The sequence below is a fragment of the Simochromis diagramma genome, unplaced genomic scaffold (assembly GCF_900408965.1).
Source record: "Simochromis diagramma unplaced genomic scaffold, fSimDia1.1 OVJJ01000618.1, whole genome shotgun sequence".
Taxonomy (NCBI): domain Eukaryota; kingdom Metazoa; phylum Chordata; class Actinopteri; order Cichliformes; family Cichlidae; genus Simochromis; species Simochromis diagramma.
The window spans coordinates 1,938,536-1,951,503 of NW_024387423.1; the positions used below are offsets into that span (position 1 = coordinate 1,938,536).

Sequence of the window (12,968 nt, forward strand, 5' to 3'; positions counted from 1 at the left end):
TTGTTCCAGTTTAACTGTCCATAATTCTACATTAATCTAATAAATCTCAAAGCCCTGTGTATTCATGCAGAAAACTGGATTCTTTGTTACAAAATCGCTTTTTGCAGTCATTTCTCCACAATAGTAAGCAGGTCTGCAAAAGTAATAGGGGTGCTGAGGTCAGTCCTCTTTTATCCTCACAAACAATGTTTAGCACATTTTTTTATTTAAACAAAAGACTCTGAGTCTGAGTAACTTCAATTCTGAGACTTGATTAACATCCAGGAACAAGGAATTCAAACAGGCTTGAACTAATATAGGTGCCATGATGGAATTTGGAGCCTGGATAAATAATTACAACAAACCACTGCACTTTCCATTGAAGCCCATTCAAATTCTTTATGCTCCTACTAGTGACCTCAACTTCAGTGTTCACAAGTAACAAGTGTTAGGGAAAAGAAGAAAACATGAAAGGAAATAGAAGAATACAGAAAGTCAACTGAAGCAAAGAGTGAGAGAATCAAAGATTAAAGAGCCAGAAGCCATGGCAAAAAAAGAAGAAAAACAGGACTGTGACAACAGTAAAGTGGAAGCAGGAATATCAAAAGAGAAAGACACATCGAGGGAGAATCGGAAAGAGGGAGAAATTGTTCCTGATTTAGATCTGAGAGGCTCTGGTCCTTCAGATGTCTCCATCAGCTAACCACAAGCCCAGGCTGAGCATGTGAGGCATTCTGCTTACGCTGGCACAGCTACCCCCTAATGCTAATAACTGCAATGTGTTAGCTACAATAAAACACTCCACACAGATCCCTGACATACGCACTCACACACAGGCATGTGCAAAAAAAACAAAAAAAACAACACATCTTAGACAAGTCAATTACGACACACACGGGGAATTCCCAAACGCAGGAATAGCTCTAACTCAGAATAATCAGCAGTGCCCAGTTATTTTCCAATTATTTATTATGTAATTACTGCCAATCACATCTTTTTTACTTCACAATTATTAGTCTATAAGATCCTGATATACATTTCTTTATATATCTTATTTATCTTTATATCAGCATTTTGGAAAATTGCTGCTAACTAGTGGTCAAGACCTGATTTTAACACCAACTGTCAAATCATAACCATGCAATCTCTGGGCCTTCCGATTTTTTCATACACAAATAAAAGTTCATTATACAAAACATAAGCACACCTTAAACAATGTAAGCACCAGTCTCCAAGAACAACGCAAGCAGCGGCTCAGGCTACTCTGACAACTTAATTGCACATGTGAGGTGCAGCTGGAAGGCACAAACTATAGAGGCCTAAGTGTTCTTGGAGAGCATCAATGTTCTGAAACCAGAAAGATAGAATAAATCAAACAGAGCAAAATGGGAGAGGACTTTCCGTCAATGTTGAGAAATACCAAAGCCTTACTGCAGGAGGTTTAGGCACGCAAGCGGAATGCAGCCGGCATTATGTTTGCATAGCTTTTATACACTGGGGTCCAAAAGCAACTGAGGTGGTGTCAGTATTCATCACATTGGTTGAGAGATGGAAAACTGTCAGCCTTACGTAAAAAACAAATCATTTCAATTGCATCAATGAAACATGTTGGAATCCTAAGCTAGTCCTTATCCATAGATCTCAGGTCTCCTACTGTTTTCCGTAGCAAAGTAAAGTACAGGTTCTGGCCCTGGCCAAAAAAACGTTCACCTGTTTTGTGAGATATATATAAAAAAAAAAAAGCTAAATTGAAAAATTCTATAATAAGAATAATAGAGGATATACATTTTTAATAGATTATTCTGAGATTGGTTTTGAACTGTACAGTTCTGAAAGAGTTTTATTTTCTGTAAGGGTTAGGTTAAATAAAGCTGAAACCTCAAAGCACTCTGTACATTAAGAAAAAGTGAGCAACTATAACAGCTCATCAATTTATTGTAGATTTTCATTTTCAAACCTTGCTTTAAACTTTAAACTACTTTACTTCATACTGCGTACTGTCTCTGTAAGGTTACATGTTAACCACCTCACATCACAATATTGGTGCAAGATATGTTTTGTCAGGAAATTATAACCAAGTATCACAGTTTTATCTATATCTGCAACATACACCATGGAAAGTGTAATGCTGGGTCATTATTCATGCTGCATTTCTCTTCTCTTGCCCACACATGATAGGGGGCTGAACTTGCCAAGGTAGAGGCTAGCTATACAGAAAGAATTCACTTAGTAAAAAACTGAACACATGATTAGAAAAGGTTTTCTACTAAATAGGTTGCATATGTGATTTTAGTGGTTAAAATGCCATGTCATTAATGGGATCATCATTTGAATATTGAGTAAGGGTCTACTAAACTGAGCATGCACTCATCCTGAAACAGAGCACAGTTTGTGCAATATAGAAGTACACACAAACACGAGGGTTACTGCTTTTAGTAACTTTTTCTCCCTGAAAGTGAAAAAATACCCATCTTAGTAGATTGCATAAAGACAAAAAGACACACAACAAAAAAATAATGATCTAAAGATCTAAATGAAAGGGTACATTTCTTCTCTAAATTGCAATCACGTCTTACAGTCCTTTCTACATTTTAAGGCTTATAAAGCAAACACCGTTCCAAAGTGCAATACAATATCATCCTAGAGTTTTTCTAAGAGGACAGGACTAATGGAGTGAACATTAGTCTTAATTGCATGGTAATCATTTCCCAAACTACAATATCAGTGGGAGCACGCAGCAAATAACAAGCTGCATTGAGGGATTGCTCTAGCCCGGATGGCCTGAGAGCAGGGATTAAACTGTAGAGTAGCAGCATCCTGGCCAGTGTGTATTGATCACCACTTGATTCACTGGAATCACAAAGCCACTGGCTTTAATGTTTCCCCCCCAACTGCTTTCCTGTGTCTGAGGTTTGTCTGTGGAGCAGAAGTAACCTCATCCCACCAGGAACACAGACCTCAAAGACAAAGCTATGGGTAATTCAGCTTTGGCTGACTCACAAGCAATGGTGGCAGAGGGTAAGGTCTCTTTTTCTGGAATGACACACTTCTGCACTGCCATCTACAGATGCTTTGAATCACTTTGGAATGCTGAATAGAGATCAGTGCAATGGGTCACTCTCCATTAGAGACTTGAGTAAGGGGACAGACTAGTAGTGAGACAGTGTATGATTACTAACACATATTTAGCTCACCATTAAATACAGACCTACTGACAACAAAATTTCAGCAAATGTAAACATTAAAGCTGCACGTGAAACAAACCGTTCACCAGCTGTTGGCCTGCCAACATGCAGAATATAAAAAAAAAAAAAAAAACACTCAACTCTGAACAAGTAGTTCTACTTATTGTCAACAGACCCAGTGTCTCCTGCAGTATTTCAAATTTTTAGTACAAATCATCAATACTTCATTGTTAAATCTATCTTCAACTACAAGAGAAAAATCAATAAACACAAGTTTGCAGAAAGCGGATTTATTGTATGTAAGTTTTCAGGCAGAGCTCACATAACAGCCTAACGATTTGTCTTGATTGCCATTACTGTACTGTCATATATATTGTCATTTTGAATGACAAAACAAACAGAGATTCTTTTTAACTAATCCCAAGCACATGCACTTGGCTATTCTTCTGTCCTTCAGTAGTTCTCCTTTTCTCTCATCAGAATGCATGCTGCAGCTTCCAACCTGCCTAAGGAGTCAACAGTGTGCCAACATTACTCCATCTTTTTATTATTTACAGTCATGGATGGGTTTTGTTACTGCTATAGGGGGTTAGATTCGAGGAAAATAGATTCTCCAAAGCTCTGTGTTTTTGTCCTCTGTCTCCTCAGTCCTGAAGACAAGGCCCCACTGAGCTGATGATCAGATGGATTTACGGTGCAATCTCTGAAAGCCATTTGCTCCTGCTAGCAGAGAATCAAAGGCAAGATTTCCGGATGGCATTGGAACAGAGATTACTCAGTTTGTGCTATCTGATTGCAAACTTCCACAAGCTGTTTCCCTTTACTTCTTTCAACTTTTCCTTTGCATCTTCTGACTTGTGAAATTTAAGTTCAATGACCACATACACACTAGGTTTCATTCTGTCAGAGACCATGCAGTATGTACACTTAAGGAAAAACTACATTGGATCAAATGTTTTAAGTTTTATTTATGAATTCAATATAATCAGTAGATCCTTTAAGTGGTGTAAGTTGTGATGTGAAGGGGGTATGGATCAAACTTGATCCAGCACATCCCCCAATTCCCTGTCAGTAGGTTGCAGTTTGGAAATTCTTTGTTCACAGCTGATGGCAAGCAATTCACAAGCCTTGTCATTTCAGATATGATCTGACACAGTCATCACTGAGTCAGTCACAAGTTTGGTCGTGCTCAAAGTTGATCAATTTTTTTTTTTTTTTTTTTTTTATCTGTTTTTACCCCTTCCCATTTCTCCAGCACCGTACACAATGGCTACATAAAGCTCCTCTGTACTAATCAACCAACCATTATCACACCTTGTTACAAGATAGCAGTATTTTCTTCTTCTGTGAGTGGTCATAATGTTTTTATTAATCACTTTATAGGAAGTTCACAGTCTATCCACCCAAAAAGTAAAGTACAGGGTGGACCATTTATATGGATACACCGTAATAAAATGGGAATGGTTGGTGATATTAAAGTCCTGTTTGTTGCACATTAGTATATGTGAGGGGGCAAACTCCTCAAGATGGGTGGTGACCATGGTGGCCATTTAGAAGTTGGCCATCTTGGATACAACTTTTGTCTTTTCAATAGCAAGAGGGCCATGTGACACATCAAACGTATTGGTAATTTCACAAGAAAAACAATGGTGTGCTTGGTTTCAACGTAACTTTATTCTTTCATGAGTTATTTACAAGTTTCTCTTTGTTCACAGCCATTGGCATGTCGAAGAGGTTAACACGTGAGGAGCGGATCGAAATTGTGTTGATATCTGGTGAACGCAGTAACCGGGTCATTGCAGCAGATTTCAATGCAAGACACCCTACGAGACCACCCATCTCCCATGCTACAGTTAGCAAACTGCTTGCTAAGTTTCGTGAAACTGGTTCAGTGTTGGATTTGCCAAAATGTGGACGCAAGAAAACTGTCACCAATGAAGAAACATCAGTGGCTGTCCTAGCTTCATTCAGCAAGAGCCCACAGCGTAGCACTCGCCGCATGTCACTGGAGAGTGGCATTAGTCGAACATCCCTTGGGCGGATATTAGCTACTCACAAATGGCACCCTTACAAACTCCAGCTACTGCAGCATCTCAACGAGCATGACCCAGATTGGCGCACAGAATTTGCAGAATGGACAAAACAAAAACTGGAACAGGACCCTCGGTTCACGCAGAAGAACCGAGGGCGATCGTGGCTCAAGAGTTGGGAGTTCGCCTTGTAATCGGAAGGTTGCCGGTTCGAGCCCCGGCTTGGACAGTCTCGGTCGTTGTGTCCTTGGGCAAGACACTTCACCCGTTGCCTACTGGTGGTGGTCAGAGGGCCCGGTGGCGCCAGTGTCCGGCAGCCTCGCCTCTGTCAGTGCGCCCCAGGGTGGCTGTGGCTACAATGTAGCTTGCCATCACCAGTGTGTGAATGTGTGTGTCAATGGGTGGATGACTGGATATGTAAAGCGCTTTGGGGTCCTTAGGGACTAGTAAAGCGCTATATAAATACAGGCCATTTACCATTTTGTTCAGTGATGAGGAAAACTTTTATGTGAATGGTGAAGTTAACAAACAAAACCACCGCTATTGGTCTGACACTAACCCACATTGGATGGATCCCTCCAAGACTGTTGGAACAACAAAAGTGATGGTTTGGTGTGGTATATGGGGTACAACGATAGTTGGAAACCTCAAGGCCACTGGATATTTGAAATTGCTACATGATGCACCTCCACCCACCAGTCTGTCAAGCTAATCAAGTTTGCAGATGACACCACCGTTATTGGGCTCATCTCGGACGGGGATGAGTCTGCCTACAGGAGGGAGGTTGAACGCCTGGTGTCCTGGTGCAGCCACAACAACCTGGTGCTGAATGCCCAGAAGACAGTGGAGATTATTGTGGACTTCAGGAAGCACACAGCCCCACTCCCCCCCATCATCCTGACTGACACCCCCATCACCTCTGTGGACTCATTCCGCTTCCTGGGTACCACCATCACCCAGGACCTGAAGTGGGAGCCCACCATCACCTCCGTCATCAAGAAAGCCCAGCAGAGGATGTACTTCCTGAGGCAGCTGAAGAAATTCAACCTGCCAACACGGACGATGATGCAGTTCTACACTGCTATCATCGAGTCCATCCTCACCTCCTCCATCACCGTGTGGTACGCTGGAGCCACTATCAGGGACAAACAGAGACTGCAGCGTGTTGTGCGCTCTGCTGAGAAGGTGATTGGCTGCAGACTCCCATCCCTGCAGGACCTGTACACCTCCAGGACATTGCGGCGTGCAGCTCGGATCTCAGCTGACCCTTCTCACCCTGGACACAGTCTGTTTGACCTGCTCCCCTCAGGCAGGAGGCTCCGGTCCATTCGCACCAGAACCTCTCGCCATAAGAACAGTTTCTTCCCCTCTGCTGTTGGACACATGAACAATAACCATATGACTGTCCCCGCCACTATCACATGACCCTACGCTGTGTCACTGCATCATTCCATGTTTGGCACTGATCACCACCTGCACTAATGTATATATCTTTCTACGCATTTTAATTCTTATTCCTGAATGCTATCCGAGTTATCGGTGTGCACCACCTACATATAAGGGTGCAGGTCCCGCAGCATTTCCTAGATGAACCAGTTTGTTTCCTGGGAAAGTGATGGTCGTTGGCTCCCCCAAGTGGTTGCCAGTTGAATGGCCCACAAGGTCTCCCGATCTGACCCCCTTTTTTTGGGAGAAGAGGGTTGCATTGACAATCCAACACAATGGGCAGCACATTGAACACATTTTATAAGTGGTCAGAAACTTGTAAATAACTCATGAAAGAATAAAGTTACGTTGAAACCAAGCACACCATTGTTTTTCTTGTGAAATTACCAATAAGTTTGATGTGTCACATGGCCCTCTTCCTATTGAAAAAACAAAAGATGTATCCATGATGGCCGACTTCTAAATGGCCACCATGGTCACCACCCATCTAGTTAAGTAAATAGTTTTTAAAGGTAAAATGTGGAGGGAAAATCAAAAGTAGTTAAAAATGGTCAATTATACCCTGGACCCCAGAGGGTTAAACGTTTTTTTTTTTTTTAAAGTAACGCAATAGTTACTTTTCAAGTAATTAATTACTTTTAGAATATTGTAACTCAGTTACTAACTCAGTTACTTTTTTGAATTAGTACCTGTAACTATAATTAATTACTTTTTCAAAGTAACTTGCCCAACACTGTCCATGACAAACTTGTACTTTGCATTTACATGAAAACCGAGAAGGAAACAGTTCATTAAATACTCCATTTGCATTTTGATAAATGCTACCTAGCCTAATATTAAATAAAATACAGTGTAAGGTCTGTTATTTTCAACATCCAGATGAATATTAAAATCACCCATTAGATTTATTTTAATGCTGAACTGAGTATTAAATCAGATAAAAATCCTAAAGGTGTTGATTCATTGACACTAGTGTATTCACTCTACTGTAACCAGGTTTCAGTGAGGCAAATTAAGTCATATACTAGAGGGGACTTAGAAGAAAGCAAGCTAATATTTATTTACCTACATTTAATTGTTTTGCTCCTTTGATACAGTTATATTTTTCTGTCTTTATGATTTTCATAATTAAAATGTTTCTTGCTGGTTGGCTGCAATGTCATGGAACAGTGGATGTGGATGAAGTGCAAGGTGGTGCTGGAAGCCGTGGAGAAGCCAAGGCAAATCAAGATAAAGATGCAGGTTTTCTTCAAGCACCTGATCCAGTGCTCTCTGATGGAGACTTAAAAATAAATAAATGGTAAATGGCCTGTATTTATATAGCGCTTTACTAGTCCCTAAGGACCCCAAAGCGCTTTACATATCCAGTCATCCACCCATTCACACACTGGTGATGGCAAGCTACATTGTAGCCACAGCCACCCTGGGGCGCACTGACAGAGGCGAGGCTGCCGGACACTGGTGCCACCGGGCCCTCAGACCACCACCAGTAGGCAATGGGTGAAGTGTCTTGCCCAAGGACACAACGACCGAGACTGTCCAAGCCGGGGCTCGAACCGGCAACCTTCCGATTACAAGGCGAACTCCCAACTCTTGAGCCACGATCGCCCCACTTGATGCTTCTCCTTAATGGAGGAAAGTCCTGTTCATCTCAGATGCTAAATTTGTTGGCTGGCTGGATGTCCTGAGACCATAGAATGGAATTAGGATATTTTCTTCTTAGTTTGTGCGCTTTCAAATCGTGGTCCAGGGCTCCATTCACTAGGGAGTGGAGCTCATCTGAGCCTTTGGTTTGGCACTCAGTATGCTCCATGGATCTGAAGCCCGGGATTGGGCTGGTCCTGGCTGTGCCACAGCAGAATTAAGGCTACAAAAAGAAGTTGTAACAGACTATACATCCCAAATTTTCTACTTAAGAGTTTTCTGCATTCAACCCCTGGGTGGCAAGACCACACACACGGAAAGCAAAACTCCTCTACAGGTCACACCACTTTAAAACATATTTTCACACTCAAAGATCAGGTATCACATCTATGTCTGTCTCTTAAATATTCAAAACTCAAAGTAGCATGCCTTAGCTGAGTAGATATCAGATTTAGATTATGAAATACCAACTTGGGGATTTAAGAAGTCTTTAAAAAGGGGTTTCCTTATTCACATGTATTACCCATTATTTAGGAGAAAAGAGGTTTGGTTGTGTAAACCCTAAAAATAGTTTGGAAGGAATTTAACAGAAAAAAGGGCCTAGTTGGACCATATGCCAAACCAACAAGTCTCAGAGGCACCTCCCCAAATCATCTTGAGGCAATGCATCAATCAGAACCTCCACATCAGTGGCAAATGCACTCAGCGGCCATAAAACTCCCAGATCAAGCAGTGAGCTCAGCCAAAACCAGAAAGGCTCTCCTCAGTAAACCCAAGCCCTTATCTTTGTCTCATAAAAAATAAAGAGTGTCTGAGAATATTATGATCCACTGTAACTGCTGTCCAGCCAGTTCCTCTCTGTCTTTGCTGATCACACCTCATCTTTAACATCTGGAGCAGTTTACCAAATTGTCAAGAAGAAAATTCTATTTATAATTTTCCAACATTAAGTCAATGTTAAAAATATTACTTAAAAATATACAAACAAAAACAAAAAGTGCACATTAAATGATACCTCCTACTGAACTTGTGGTTTATCAAAAGTAAAATGAACTAAATGCTCTCCATCAGACAAAACCCATTCCAATCCACCATATAAGAGCTGAAGTCCTTAGACTGACAACACTACCTAATGACAAGCACAGAGAAAATGTCCTGGAACAGTAATCCACTATTAGTTCCTTCTACTCTATTTCTTTTAAACAAACATGACATAAGACACTAATCTGTCCCTATCCACACTGTATATAGAGGGATAGATACTATGATCACTGTATTCCACTTTGCACCTCTTGACATTTTTACATTAGTTTTAATCTGGAATGGGCTACCATCAATCAGTTCACTCATATAAACTAACTCATTAGGCCACACTAAGTGGATCTTTGTTCAAGAACAGAGAAAGTAAAACTGACTTTCAAAAATACCCCTTTATGCCCAAAACAATATCTTGTCACATCTTTTGAGCTTTTTGGTATAAACCACGGTTTAGTGTAATTTCACTTGAAAAAGTCCGCTCTAATAATTCAACTCATACCAAGTACAACCATTTCAACTTTTGCACTTAAACTGAAATTTAAAAAAAAACTGAGATAAGTAGAACTCGCTAAAATTAATGTAAACTAAACAAAGATGGTAATAATCTAAAAATAAAGACACGTAGTAAAGAAAGGAAGTGGATTTCTATGCAAACTTCAAGATGTGATTGCAGTGGACAATAACATATATATATAGAACTAAATGCATTTTGTTTGTAAACGACCTCTAGTTTGTAAAATGAATGTCAAAAACAAGTTGACAACATTTTTTCTATTACCATACTTTCTGCTCTACAAGTCCTCATTACAGCTTATTTTAAGCAATTACACTGTCAGCAGGAGCTGTAATCTCCAACTGCTGCTAAACGCCAAAATTTCCACATTTGCTGGAAACTATAATTGTGAGCTGCTCTTAGTGCTTTGCAGATGGGTCCTATTGAGCAATCTGAACATCCCTAATATTACCCAGTTCCTCTCAAGGGGAAACACGAACATTAAAAAGGTCCAAATAATTCCGGTCAAATTACACCGGCCTTAATGAACTTCAAAAGATGTGCGGATGTTTTTACAGGCCGGGACTCAGGCTTTAACAGTAATTATGAAAACAAACCATATTAATGATATCATTTATCATTTCCACACTTTGGCCGCATGAGGCCCACCATAATGTTTCTGTCTCTACTGGACTACAGTTAAAATATTATAATTTCCATACACAGATCTACTTTATTCATTTCTTTTCAAAAATCCTGTGGACCATCACCCAAATTACATAAGAGTTTCAGTGAGAATGGTTATGGCCTATGTCAAAGTCCCTGCAAGCCTGCTACAACCTAGCCAAGGTCTAAGATGTGAATTAACATGAGATCTAGAGTATTTGCTAAAGGATTAAACACGTATTTCTGTGAGACCAGTGTTGCTGTCAGTCTACTGATGTTTAAGTTGTAATAAAGATAAAACAAAGGAAAGTACAATAATGACAACAACAACAACAACAACAACAACAACTACTATTATTATTTTTAAGCAATATAAATGTAAAACATGAAAAGGAAGCTGGCTTCATTTTCTTGGCTTAAGAACACAGTAGTCAGCCTCCTGCCTCCCGCCAGTATAGGAGAAAACTGCAGTGGCTCATTTAAATTCCACATACTAGAAGGATTTCTGCTGTAAGTCTGGCTTTACTCCAAATTATGTCTCTTGGGTGTACATACCACTGAATAATTTGTCCAAATGTCATTTGCAATTCCCCAAAAATCTTTTCTTCACTGGAAGCTTTTAGAAAACATCTGTAACAAATACTTGTTTTGAGACCATAAGCATTACACCAGTACCGGTACTGGTACATGACCTTAAGCTGTGTACGAAGCATAAAGACAAAGTTTAAATTTCCACTGAACTAGAAACCTGATCGCATGAGCAGTAGCCACCTGCATACTATGATATTTACCATTAGTTCTAGGCAGCTCAAGCTCATGTGTTACAAATCTTTTTGCTGCAGTCTATATAATTAGCTGTAATTGACTTCCCTTGAAATGTGTTTCTTCTGGGACATCTGGCCTTGAAACTTCAACCTTCCCATAAAGGGCCGCACTGAGCTACACTTTCGATTTTTAAAGCTGCATGGGTGGCAAATTTAGAGCCAGACTTTGCTGTAAAAATAAATTTCAAAAATACCTCTCATAAAACATTCTTTAAAAAATTAAAATATTTGTAACTAAACCAAACAAAGCAATAGAAAAATATTCCCCTTAAGACAATTCTCCTTAGATTTATATCCACAATGATGTAGGACAGAGCTTCAAGTCACATTTCTTACAGATACTTCCTTTCTTACAGATTTTATATTATATTGACTACAAGGACAAAACCAAGCAGTTACAAAGGCTATTATTGTGCAATCAATCTGACAGAGATGCAAAAGACTATCAGCTTTTTCTGAATGTGATTCCAAGTCTTCTAAGTGTCACAAGAAATTGTTTGAAAACAAAAACAGGACATGCTAAAAATGGAGGCAGCCAAGTAGTAAATAGCACTGGTCAAGTTAAAGAAAGTTGCCTCTTAATTTTGAGTTCCTTGAATTCTTCAGGTCAGTGGTCAATGAACCATCTCTCTCTTTTTTAAGAAAAATCATACTGAGTGAGATAGCTGTGCTTGTGTCAGGGAAAAATCATGAAACAAAATTCCTCGAAGCAATTACTAGTCGATACTTTATGATGGAATTAAGGATGCACTGATCTGGACTGTACTGGCCAATATTTGCCTTGCTTACTGCCATTGAAATACCAGCAGATAGGCTGATATTCAGCAATGGCAGTTACTGATTCCTATGTGTTGTATCCCATCAAAACTTTATTAAATTGTATGACTGGATGTGCAATAGTGTGATAAACAGCAGAAATGTATTCGCTTATTTAAAACGATAACTTCTTTGCTTTCCTGGCATCGACTATCCCAAAGCCTCACACATCGGTGCATCCCTAATTGTGGTAGTTTGGATGAAAATACACCTGCAGTCCCAAGATTGTGAAGTGTGTTGTTTCAACTAAAACCAATAAAAGTTTTATATATGTATAAAAATTTATTGACGTACAAAAAAAACTTACATTACTTATTGACTCACTTTATGAAGCAATATAAACAGCGATGACTAAATCACTTTTGTGTTACATGTTTATGTGTTTCCACAAAGATGCTAACAATCCAGCAGCAATCCAGCTCACCTCTACTTTATTTAACCAGTGAACAAAATTAAGATCTGGCTGCTTAGTCTGGTTGCACATACATTCAGCTTGAGACTAGAGGTGGGAATCACCATACACCCCACGATACGATATTATCACAATACTTAACGCACGATACGATATTATTGCGATTTTTTTTTTAAATATCTGCAATATTCAGATTCTGTACATAAAGGTAAACTTTATCAATATTCATTTTATCTAATATCAAAGTCTCACACTCAGTCTTTCTCTCATTTCAGTCAGTTTTATTGTTGACAAACTGAACGGTTTGTATTACAGTCTAGTCCAACTTAACTGAATGCAACCATCTGGTACAATTATAGCTATTCTGAACTATGCAATTTAAGAAAACTATGCAGCCCATTCAGCAACTGAAGAATTTGAAAGTAAATTAAAACA

The 12,968-nt window shown here is 39.5% G+C and overlaps 1 protein-coding gene across 5 annotated transcripts in view; it reads right to left on the reverse strand.

Annotated features, from left to right (window-relative positions):
• Positions 1-12,968, reverse strand: part of LOC120722020 (vacuolar protein sorting-associated protein 13B-like) — a 296,860-nt gene that overhangs the window by 280,306 nt on the left and 3,586 nt on the right. The window lies entirely within an intron of this gene.